The sequence below is a fragment of the Xenopus laevis genome, chromosome 3L (assembly GCF_017654675.1).
Source record: "Xenopus laevis strain J_2021 chromosome 3L, Xenopus_laevis_v10.1, whole genome shotgun sequence".
Lineage (NCBI taxonomy): Eukaryota > Metazoa > Chordata > Amphibia > Anura > Pipidae > Xenopus > Xenopus laevis.
Genome location: NC_054375.1, coordinates 21269615 through 21283024, shown reverse-complemented (window position 1 = coordinate 21283024; position 13410 = coordinate 21269615). Strand labels below are relative to the sequence as shown.

General features: G+C 40.5%; 1 pseudogene; it reads left to right on the top strand.

The window, feature by feature from the left end:
- Nucleotides 1-3007: 3007 nt before the first annotated feature.
- LOC108710192 overlaps nt 3008-13410 on the top strand; it is a 76814-nt pseudogene continuing 66411 nt past the window's right edge.

The window sequence follows — 13410 nt, the reverse complement described above, 5'->3', positions numbered from 1 at the left end:
CCACATAAAATTAGCTCCCCTTCTTGATTGCCCCCTTATACCAGTGGCAGAAGCACTGGTATAAGGGGAGGTTGTAATACCTCCCAACTGTCCCGTTTTTGACAGCTCAACTTGCAGTCCCTCATTTGTACTGGAAAGTGCAAGTTTTTCTCTGCACTGAACAGCCAGAAAAAGAAACAATGTTTCTAACATAATTGGTTTTTGGCAGAGAGCCCAGAACAGCCACCAGGCGGACTTGGAAACTTTTGTAACAATTTCAGATAAGCAAATAAGTAATTGTAACAATATTAGATAACAGGTCCCTTGGGAAAAGTTAGACTCACAGCTTAAAGGGTAATTCACCTTCAAAACTGTTATTACTGAAACAAATCACAGGAATTATGTTCAAACTTTCCAAATTTTGAAAAAAGAACATGGTAATTGGGGAGTGTAGCCACAAAAATGGACATGGTCAAAAATTGCCGCGCTACTCGCGCCAACTTTATTTGTCCCTCTTTTTGTTTCCAAAATGTTGGGAGGTATGATTGTACCCCTACAGCAGTCATCATATTGCCCCAATGTACCTGTGCCAGCAAGCCCAGCAGTCATTCATCAAACTGCACACAGGGCCGGGTTCCTCGGGCAGGCGCCCCAAGGCCAGTTGATCCGATTGGCCAGCTGTGCAGCCCCCCCACCTTGAGCGTGTCCATGCGCATAAGCACCAGCGAATGCACAGGTCCCCTTAATGCAATGGATGGCATGGACGGCATGCCACAAACCCAGGCCTGACTGTACCCCCGTACCTGTGCCAGCAAGCCCAGCAGCCATCCATCATATTGCCCCCCCCTTGTACTTGAGCCAACAAGCTCAGCAGTCATCCATCATACTGCCCCCCCCCCCAAACCTGATGCCAGCAAGTACAGCAGCAAACTACAACTTTCAACATCTTACCAACAGCCAAAGGCTCGGTCTTATTGTCCCTAGGCAAATGAAACCATAGGATCTTAGCAACTTGAGTTTTTCGGTTGGGTGTTCTCCATACTTATTTGAAAATAAGTCAGTGCAGTTTGGCTTGTAAGACATGGTGTCAGTGAAAATGTTTGTTTCAACCAAGTGCAGTGAGCTCCGTAGGACTCCAGTAGTGACATTATTTTAATGAGCCTGCAAATATCTTGGGGATAAGGAGACCGGTGTTTGTGTCTCGGGAAATTTGCCAAGCTTGGGATTTTTTCAAAAATAGTTTTTATTGTTTTTCTTGCATTTTCAAACAGTAACAATACCATGTCACAATGAAGGTGACATATTCCAAGTGCAAAATAGGGGTTGACTCTATTTTCAGGCTATACAGACTGGTTATGGATTGTAGCTGTAGAGGAATATGCCTGTGTACATTTTCTCATTACGTGTCAGCTGAAACATACAACAAAGTAATAAACTGTTTTCCTAATAATGTGTGTGCTGCGTTTGCTGGGGAGGGGGGTCTGGGAATAAACAGAAGGGGATATTAAAGGTCATATCCACTTTGAGCTAGCAAAGAAGGGAAATGTTCGGTTAACCATGGCGTCCATACCTCTCTGAACTTTTGAGGACATTTTTTACTCATGTATGTCAGTTGATATAAGGGGACTGGGCTGTTAGCTAGTTCAATTCACTGTCTTTTTTGGGTGGGTGTTCTAATTTACATTTGAGTGCTATCAGTATCTTAGCTTGGATAAAAAGGAAACATAATAGAGCCCTCTCTGCTGTAGAGGGTGGCATTTCTTCTACTTGGTTCAGGATACGGAGGGTTAAATCAGTGGGGGTTAATAGCCCTTAAAGGCGGCTGATTTCCTTTTACTATTCCCTGTTACTTTTGTCCAGAATTTTTGTATAGTTGGGCAGAGTCATGCCATGTGTATGTAGTCTGCAAGGGAATGCTTATATTTGGGACTTTTGTCAAGAATGGAAGGGTTAATCAAATGCAATCTGTGGGGAGTTAAGTAAATTCTATGGAAAATTTTAAACTGGATCATTTAATCCTTTGAACAGATCAATACTGAGTTATGAGATTCCAAAATATCCTCCATGTATCAGGCGTTAGTTGGGGAGCGTCTCTTTTCCATCAAGCTTGGGCTCTTTAGTCATCTATAGTACCAGGCACTTTTGCAATCTTAAGGAGGTGGCATAACTCATCTGCTTCTAAAAAGAGCTCAGTAGATTTTTGTTGACAATTAAAATGCTCTCTACTTTCCACCAAATGAAATGCATGAGAGTGACTGTAAGTTCAGGTTGTCTGTGGTATAAAATTCTGTAACAGAAGTCTCCTTCCTCGCATATTTGATGTTTAACATCATACTGAGGATTTTTTCCAAGCAGCAACAAAATTTTCTCAAATTTGACAGATATACTTTGATATACTCTGTTTTCTCCATGGTTCTCCATGGTTTGTCTTATGGGCCCAGGGCCATCATCGATTCTGTATTCCTGCTACTAACTGCCACATGCGTTGTCTCTCCTGATTAAAGGAAAACTATACCCACCGAACAATGTAGGTCTCTATAAAAAGATTTTGCATTAAACAGTTTATGTGTATAACCCTGTTTAATGTAAATAAACCATTTTCATAATAATATAATTTTTTAGTAGTATGTGCCATTGGGTAATCATAAATAGAAAATTGCCATTTAAAAAAATAAGGGCCGCCCCCTGGGATCGTATGATTCATGGTGCACACAAACAAACCATACATTTTGGGTCACATGAGCCAATTAAAAGATTGCTTCCACATTTCTTCCTGTTACAGTTAGAACTGTAGTATTTCTGGTCAGGTGATCTCTGAGGCAGCACACGGACCATCATGAAATGGTGGTTCAAGGCAAGAGATATAAAAGGGCAAAATTTACTTAAATATATATACCAGTTTGGTAAAATTCTTTAATATGTCACTTAATATGATAAAACTGTTGCTTAAATATTAATTTTGAGAGTATAGTTTTCCTTTAAGAAAATAATGAAAGCTAATGAAAAAGTGACAAGCAATGCTGACCCAATGTGGTACCTGAAGTAAGTTCTTTCGCTTGGATTAAAAGACAAACTGCAATTCAAACTAACCCTTTTTTTTTCTTGTGCCAAGTCTGCGTCTCTATAATGGATATGCCTACTTTTTTTTTTCCAGCTAATACCACAGGTTTCCCAAATGATCAGGTTGTCATATGGCAATGTTTTTGCATCATGTTTACCTTCAAGGTGCAACCTTTGGTCAGGGCCCCTTTAGCTCACAACAAGGTTACAGATGAAAACATTGGTGGAAAACATTGACCGTAAAAGTGTTCACTCCAGATATCATCGTAAATTACCTTCTAGATGGCTTCCCAGGAATTTCTACAAGAATCAATAGGCATTTTTCCCAAATCTCACCTGATCGCAGATCTCAGTCTTGCCTTGATGCCATGACACACACAGCCCTTTGTGACCTGTATGTAATGCATTCACATGACTGGGGGCAGCTGGGAAACTGACAATATGTCTAGCCCCATGTCAGATTTCAAAATTGAATATAAAAAAATGTGTTTGCTCTTTTGAAAAATGGATTTCAGTGCAGAATTCTCCTGGAGCAGCACCATTAACTGATGCGTTTTGAAAAAAACATGTTTTCCCATGACAGTATCTCTTTAAGAAAAGTGTGCCTCTGCTCTTAGATTGTTCTTTGCTTTTTCCCATTAGTGCCGACTCAGAGATATGCAATTAAGAGTACACGTGAAGCTCACCTAGTCTCTTGGTCGGATTTTCCCACAGGGTATCCTGTGCGCGATATCCCAATTTAGTCAATCTGTAGAAAATATGAAGGTGTGGGACAAATCCAAGGCAGCAACTGGACTGCAATAACTTCTTTATTGGGGGTAGAGGTACACTGTGTACCTCTACCCCCAATAAAGAAGTTACCTCTACCCCCAATAAAGAAGTTATTGCAGTCCAGTTATCACTGAATCCCTTCTTTCCCACCTCCAGAGTGCGCTATATCATTTAGAAATCACCTTCTTTTTATATATATATTTTCATATATATGGCCATGAGTTGGGGAAAAAAAACTATAAAGGTCCTGTGGGAACAACACTGATTTACTGCTCTTTTTAATTCCCCTGGCAGAATGCCCATCATGCACTCTAATTGTGTCCTTACTGGAAAAACCCCGGCTGAGTTTGTAAAGCTAAACGAATGCCCGCTAGATCCGTACAGGTGTCCTTCTCTTGAATCATACTGCTGCTTTTTATGCAATGCATAGTTTTTTTTGAGATATAAGAATGGCCTGAAAGTTCAGATAATTGAAGGCTTGTTTTTGTTTTTGATGGAACTATACTGGTCAAATTCGCCCATCCCTTGTGACAATTATTGTATGCACAGGAATTTCACTACCTGGTTGTTATAAGTTACTTATAAAGGTGGCCATACATGGTACATCAAAAGATCATGGGGCTAGCAAGTAGATATTGTATGAGTAGCATTTATATTGTTCTGTTTGTTTTGAAGAATCAGAATACAGGGATGTAAAGAGGAGCCATGGCTGGACAGGGCAGATCATCCTTCATTCACCAGGATCACAGAATTATCTGTAATAAGGTGCCCCCCAACATACATGCCCAGATAGGCTTTATAGTTGAAAATCAACAGCATTTGCTTGTAGGCACTCAAAGGATCCCCAAGGGTCCCAAAAAGCTACATTGAAATTATAATCTCTAAAACTGCCCAAAGTATTTCATGTCCTAAGTGACACGAAAGACATAGGGAAGTTTTGGAGAAGGGCATTTTAATGTAGCTTTAAATTAAATTGTAAAAAATAAAAAAAATAAAAATGGGATATACTCAAGCTGTAGGGCAGCTTCTGCTCAAACTGAGCAAATATGTTTTAGAAAGTATTTGCTGAAAAATAAAGTAAAATGATTTCCCCTTTTATATACAGTATGGGTACATTGACAACCTATAAGAGAACTGGCTAGTTTTTTCCCTGCTGTTTCTATAGGTGGTTACATCCCAGTTAAAGGAGTAGAAAAGGTAATTTTCATTCAGGAGCAGCTCTCCAAAAATAGGATCATTGTGGAAACAGACACGAAAGGCTGCTGGTGCCTCTGTTACCAGGTAAGGTCTGACTCTTATACATACACACATTAAATGTTCAGAAACCATTGCAATATGAATATGATTGAATGAATATGATTGCAGACTGTATGTATGTATGTGTGTGTGCGTGCTATATATGTAAACATGTACTACCCAAACATACTGTGCCACAGTTTGTGTTCTCTAGTGTTCGACTGATTTAATTTTACACCAAATCCTACCTTCTCTGTTTCTTAGTGGGAGTAGGTGTAGGTATTGAATCAGATTCTGCCTCCTAATTAAATTCACCCGTAAAATGAACTCATCCTGAGGGCCTTATGGTCTTATATATGTATGTATGCATATTTTTATTTGTAAAGCGCTCCGAGGGCAAAGCACTGTACAGCAAAACAATAAATTAGTAGTAACAAACAAGGGGTCATTGGAATAAAAAGTAACAATAAGTGCATTATTAGAAATACAATTCACATAAATATAAAAAATATAATTACAATACAGATTAAGTGCTCAGTGTCAAGGAAACAAAAGGCTAGAGGACCCTACCCCGTAGGGCTTACAGTCTAAATGGGAGGGTAACATACAGACACAATTGAGAGGGGTATTAAGGTGCTGTGGGTTACAGTTCGTTACACTGTTATATACGTGCCAGTTCAGGTGTTATCCAGGTGCTCCCAGAGGTAGTCTTTGAGTTTTGTTTTAAAAATACTGGCGGATTCTCTCCTGAGAGATTCAGGAATGGCATTCCAAATGTAAGGAGTCGCAAGAGAGAAGGGTTTGATACGGGAAACAGCAGTAGTAGTGGGGGGTACAACCAAGCGGTTGCTCTGAGAGGAGCTGAGGTTTCGGGCAGGAACATATAGAGAAACAAGAGATGAGAGTGTAGTTAGGTGCAGAGGAATGAAGGGCTTTGAAGGTTATGAGGAGGAGTTTATAAGTTATTTTTTGTTTTATAGGAAGCCATGATAAGGATCTGTACCCTTTTGGATGAGAGGAGGATAATTCTGGCAGCAGTGTTAAATACAGACTGTAGAGGGGAGAGATGGGAGTTAGGGAGGCCAGTTAGTAGAAGGTTACAGTAATCTAGTCTGGATAGGATGAGAGCATGCAAGAGTGTATTGGATGTATCAGGTGAAAGGAAGCAGGGCTGCCATTAGAAATCACGGGGCCCCGTACAACAAAATTTTTGGGGCCCCGCCCACACTGATGACCAAGCTCCACCTCATATCCCGCCCACTCCACATCGCAGTTTAAAGACCACACAGACATTAGCGCTAAAAAAGTAACCCCCCCCACACAAGTTGTAAAAAGCTATTGATGGCCAGGGCCCCCTTATAAAAAATTGGGGCCCCAAAAAAAAAATTTACATTTTAAAAAAAAACGGGTCCTTTCGGCGCTTTGTGACTTCGGGACTTCGGCTTTTTCCGTGACTTCGGGTCTTTTCGGCGCATCGGCTTCGGCTTTTCGGCACTTCTGCATTCGGCAACGCAAGAGGCAAGACGTACGGCTCGGGCGCTCATAAGGGGGGCCCGGATCTTCAAAAAATGCAGCGCTGCCTGGCCCCCCTTCATGCCCGGGCCCGGTATGCTTGTCTCCCCTGTGCCCACCTGATGGCGGGACGGATTTTGGCAATATTGCGTAAGAAAAAGTGACAGGTTTTGACAGTGGTGTTAATATGATCAGAGAAGGAGAGAGAGAGGAGTCAAAGATTACCCCCAGACAGCGAGCTGAGTTGACAAGATTAATTATCATACCATCAGTAAAGATGGTAAATAGGGGAGTAGGACCAGGCTTAGGTGGAAAGATGATAAGTTCAGTTAGGTTTGAGGTGGCGCTGGTTCATCCAATCTGAGATAGCCAGGAGGCAGTTGGAGATTTGAGTCTCTGTTTCAGCTGGTAATGAAGGGGTGGATAAATATATTTGGGTATCATCAGCATACAGATGATAATTAAAGCCAAATGAACGGGGATCTCCCAAAGACAGAGTGTACAGGGAGAACAACAGCGGACCAAGTACAGAGCCTTGCGGCACCCCCGCATTAAGTGGAACTGGAGATGAGGTTTTGTTATCATAGGAGACAGTGAATGATCGGTTAAAAGCCAAGATGCAGCCTGGTTACGGATGCCAAGCGAATAAGAATCTGCATCAGGAGAGAGTGATCAACTGTATCAAATGCAGATGATAGGTCAAGGATACACATTATTTCACTTATTACACATTGTTAAATTTTTTCCTTTTAATCTCATTCTGATGGTTCAGCAGTGGGGGAGGCAGTAAAGATAAACAGAACAATAATCCGTCAACACTTTAGAATAAAAATATAAACACATAAGGTGTTTCTTATGATTCAAGTTTCCACAGATCGCTCTAACCATGTAAAGAAAAATCGAACTAACCTGGTTGTAAAGCAGGGAAGTTTTTACCTGAAGCGCAATACCTTAAATGAGAACTAAATCCTAAAAATGAATGTGGCTAAAAATGCCATATTTTATATACTGCACTTATTGCACCAGCCTAAAGTTTCAGCTTCTCAATTGCAGCAATGATCCAGAACTTCAAATTTGTCACAGGGGGGGTCACCATTTTGGAAAGTGTCTGCGACACTCACTTGCTCAGTGGGCTCTGATCAGTTGTTGAGAAACTAAGCAGAATATGAGGCTTGAATGTAATATAAGTTGAGGCTACAGGGCTGATTATTAAATTCTGCTGCTAGTTGTACTGGTTTCTGTTCTGCCATGTAGTAATTATCTGTATTAATTACTAATCAGCCTTTTATTGTGACCGTTATATTCTATGCGTACAGTATATTGTGTCAGTCCCTAAGCTCAGTAAGTGACAGCAGCACAGAGCATGTGCAGTGAATCAGCAGAAAAGAAGATGGGGAGCTACTAGGGCATCTTCAGAGACACAGATTTTCCTTGCTAAAGGACTGTCGATGCCTTGGGCTGGTATAAAAGCACAAAACATAATGTAAAACATTTCTAGCCTACTTACTAGTTAAACTTTGGTTCTCCTTTAACAGAAGATATCCCAATAGCCATTATTTTTAAGGTCAGTTGTTTTTAAGGTCAGGCAGAAGCAGCCAGTTAAATAAAGAGCATTTCACTACACTTCCCTTGACAGAACTGTTAAAGTAAACTCTAAATTAATCCAAGTTCGGCTTATCCCACTGACATTCAGAATTGTTTAATGTGCCACTAGATGGTGGTAGCAGCTCTTGCATTATATTCATATAACATTCAGAGCTTGGTCATGCTTTATCAAAAGCATATGTTTCTGTGTATGTGTGTGTGTATGTATGTATACTATATATAAATACTTCACTACCTTCCTACTCTTAAGATCTCTTATTACACTTATCCTTAGCCCAAGACTTAAATCTATCCCAGTCGTAGAATACTTCATTCAGGAGCTGATCGCAAGGATTACTGGTGATTTCACTGCTGCTTTGTTCCCTGCACCTCTTGCATTCCTTTTTAGGTAACCCAATTAATATTGCTTCTCTTTGTTAAGAACTAATAGGTACCTGAGAGAAAAAGTGAGGGGGAAAAAATCCACTAAACTTTCTATTGAATCTGAGTTCAGTAGTTTCATGCACAGCTTCTTATGATGAAAGCCATTGTTTAGCACATATGATACCGCTTAGTGCTTCTGTGTTTAATTTAGGGTAAGGGCACATGGTTAAATCTGTACTACTGTAGGTGACATCTCCTGAAAATGACTTGCTATTGAATAACATTACAATCGCCCAAAGTAAAACATTTACTCGCAGCTTTCCAAAACGAATTGGCTCCCTTGCCTATGTTTTACTTGTGGTGATTGTAATGTTATTTATCAGAGAGATTCTTTCACTCGTGGTAGTGCCGATTTTACCGCAGGTGACAACTCCTACCATGTGCCCGAAGGCCAGGTCATGGAACTCAGAGGTGACTTCTAATATCCTTATATTTTATAACAGAAGGTACTTTATTATAATACAAAACTTTTAGTGAGTCATGTGACAGAAATTACATCACTAAGCTCTGATTATAACTGATGACATGACTAAGCACTGTTTATATGGATATAATTTACAGGATGTTCATGGCTCTTGTGTATTATAATATATTAATTTCAGTAAATATCAAGGATATTAGAAGTCACGGAGGAGTTATGTGACCATATAAAGGCACAAGGCTACAGGTTGGGTTATACTGTACAGGGAACTCAGAGTATCACTCATATTATAATGTATAAAGTACCCATATGTAAAATTTACCCATAATGTATAATGTACCCATACTGTACCTACTACCTAAATGTTAAGGGTATTAGAAGTCACTGAGGGGGTTCTGCGACCATAAAAAGGCACAAGGCTGCAGGTTGTTATATAGGGAACTCTGTGTACCACTCATGTATTTTAAGGGATAATGTACCCTTTGTACTGTAAATTATAAAGGTATATTCGTGAGCAAACAGAAAAGTCAATGGAATGTTCTATCTTTTCTCCCTTGTAGGCTATGGGTTTAGAGAGTGACCGGGAAATCATGCAGATGATCGGTACAGAGGGACATGCTATTGCTGCATTTGGACCCAGCTTGGAGGAATGTCAGAAGGCACAGATCTTCACACAGATGCAGGTAAGCCTAGGTAATATTAACCATAAATACCAAGAATGTTGCTCTATTATACAGTTCTTGGATTTTGCTCAAAACCCTAGACTTACCATTGTTAATAAGAGGCAGGGGCCTTCATGACAAAAGGGAAATCCTCAGGGATAAAACTCCAATTATAGTACTTTTTATATTGAGACTGACACAGAATAAAGTTTATGCCGTGCTTTTTTTCTTGCCTCTTTTGAAGTGATGGAGATGTACAGGCCCAACTAGCTGGATGTTACATGTGGTTTAATTTAAGCCAAAGCTTTACAGGCCTGATCCTAATTTTCCAGCTGTGTGTGTATGAGTGTTACAGCTTATTGGTTGGAAGATCTACATTTGTAAAAGGAAACTATAACTAAGTACAGATTTATTTATGATAAAAGCACAACATAATCACTGCCCAGTATATACTAGGATCCTTCTACTCGGCCAAACCAAATCCGTATCCTAATCTGCATATGCAAATTAGGGGCGGGGAGGTAAATCGCGTGACTTTTTGTCACAAAACAAGGAAGTAAAAAATGTTTTCCTCTTCCCACCCACATATGCAAATTAGGATTCGGTTCGGTATTCGGCCGAATCTTTAGCGAAGGATTCGCTATGGAGTCAGCCTGATTCCATATTGCATAATGCATTGTCATGTATATGAATTATCTTATTATGTTTTAAATAGAACAGCATTTAGAGATGTTTATGTAGGACGGAATGCAGTTCTAATAAAAACGGTCACACAGAGACTGCTTGCCAAATTCCAAGGTTTACATAACAAGGTGATTTCACTTGATGTACTGTGATTCTTCCTACTATGTACAAGCATTAAAGTACATTGGCAATCAAGTGCGCAGGCAGCGCATGTGGGGTAGCAGCGGCCCTAAGATATACAAAGTTGATGAAGCTCGTGAGCTATTGGCGTCCACCATCTTGACTTATGTCCCAGTAAGTTGTTTGCTTTAAGATTCATTTTGCGTGCCGACTGCTTTTGATTCAGTAACTTATATATATATAGGCTTACTAACCTGTGTCGATCTCTGCTAAGCCTTGAGAGAGCATTTTCCTTATGTTGTCCTTCGGGGCAGCACAATATTCTGGTAAGCTTGTGCACTATTTCAATTTGTCCTTCATCCTATCTGGACAACAACTGAGATGGGGGGGGGACTTCAGTTAAATAAAATGTTTAGCAATACTAGGGTTCATATAGGCATAGCAACAGACCTTCCTTTTCATAGCTGTACTGTGTCCCTATGCCTTTAATGGGCTTATGATTGCTATAGAATCAGTGGTGTTGGCATAAAAGTATCTTGATTCTAAAGGCATAGATACTATGGCTTTTTTTTAATCTGTGCCTCGCCACATGTTCTGGCATGGTCAAAGAAAAGCTGGCTCTAAACAAATAAAAGTACATATATTAAAACTCCTTATTTTTTATTTTGGCCTAATATCCCCTTTAAATCAAACAAGGGGCTGACCATTTTGTTGTGCCCCCACCATTCTTGTCCATGTGAAAACGGGTTTGCCCATCACTATTCCAGTAATGCTGAATGGAGAGTGAACAAAGGAAGATGTTGCCTATACCTAGAAGACAGATTCCTAGCATTCTTGCTGGGTTTTATCAAAGGAAATGGGGTTATAGGCTCAGAATTCTTTCCTTAGTATGGAGCCCAAGATTGTGTAGGTAGAATAATATTCATTTCAGTGTATTGGCAATTTCCTAGCTGAATAAAATTCCTGTTCCTTATTTCAGCCACATGTTGATCGATGTGGTCTGGCTACATCTGTACTATCAGCAACTGCTTTATTGCTTTAGTCCATGTAACATAGCAGTTCCCACAAGGGAACTATGAAAAGCTTTACAAACTGAGTGATCAATTTTTTGGTCATTATCTGGGGCAGATTCTTGCTTCAGCTTCCAAACAAACTGCTCTTCTTATGGGGTTAATAGATAGACCTTGACCTTGAAAAATTACTATCCGTCAGATAACCCATTGGCTACTTCTCCTTTGTAAGGCTTTATTTGTTTGAGTTGGAGCTGCCATATTGCTTGCCTTGAGGCTTTGTGGATTGTATTCTAAAGGTGGCCATACATGGAGAGATCCGCTCGTTTGGCGATGTCGCCAAACGAGCGGATCTCCCTCCGATATGCCCACCTTGAGGTGGGCAATATCGGGCTGATCCGATCGTGGGCCCTAGGGCCCAACGATCGGATCCTAGCGTTCGCCAAACGGGAGGTCGGATCGCGGGACCGCATCAACGAACAGATGCGGCCGCGATCCGACGGGATTTTTAATCCCATCCGATCGAGATCTGGCCGACTTTCGGCCAGATCTCGATCGGGGAAGCCCGTCGGGGGGCCCCCATAACACGGGCCAATAAGCTGCCGACACGGTCTGTCGGCAGCTTTTATCGGCCCGTGTATGGCCACCTTAAGACCCTTACAATGTTGTCTGTCCTACGTGTGTACCCTCCTGGTAGTGGCTATGGCTTATGGAGATTCTGACTGATATCAATGGGAAGGAATTTGTAGAGGGTATTGTAACAAATAGTTAAGACACCCCATGTGGTTTCCATACATGGTGTTTAAAGGGGTGGTTCAGGGGTGGTTCACCTTTAAGATATATATTAAGATAGATGGATCGTCACTGGCCCCAGCTAAAAACCAAATGCTGTGTAAAGCTGCACATTTATTGAAATTGTTACTTTGTATTACTCATCTTTCTTTTAGGGCCTCTCCTATTCATTTTCCAGTCTTATTCAAATCAGTGCATGGTTGCTAGGGAAATTTGGATCATAGCAACCAGGTTTCAGAAATTGCAAAATGGAGAACTACTGAATAAAAATATAAATAATGCTCATATAATAAAAAATGAAAACCAATCGCAAATTTTTAGAATAACACTCTCTATATCATACTAAAAGTTAATCTAAAGGTATTGTCTTACAATACACAAGTATCCTGTCACTGATATCTTTATATCGTGCTTAGTGAGGTTATTGGTTATTATTGGTGCTTAGTGTTGTGAATTGTATAACAAATAATGTACCCCCCTGTTGTTAAATGTGAGGATAGAATAAGTCACTTCCAAATTCCTTGCAGGCCAGACTGGCTGTGGATTCTAGCTCCTGGTTGGAGGTTGTTTGGGCCTCTGTGTAATTGAAATGTTAGAGCTTATGTGAATCCCAGTCCAGGCCTGATTCCACGACCTTTATGTGGCCATAGGACTTCTCACTGACTTATAATATCCTTATGTTTTACAATAGGGGTTACATTATTCCCTATATATTCATGCTGCTAAACATCATGCCACCTTCCCCATATCAGTGGCTTATTAATAATAGTGACAAATCAGCAGTATTGATCCTATGAAGAATGTAAATGACCTTGATGTATCGGAATGCTGGATTCCCAACTTTCCATACCCCACTGCTGCCTGGCCAGCTCAGCATTGCATTTCCATAATCAAGACTTATGGTACTTTCAATCGAATATTTTGGGAGTTCTGCAGTTAAGATATTCCACACTGGAATGCGCCCACAGAATGCGCTTTTCTTTGCACCAATAACAAAATTGAGTTTGCACAATGGGATTCCATGATGGTTTAGCAGGGCTCTGCCTACAATGGAGACACAGTCGCATTGTGCGGAAAACAATGGGAATAAGAAAAAGGCAAATGAAGTGATGTGCTACTAATTTCACGCCTGTGG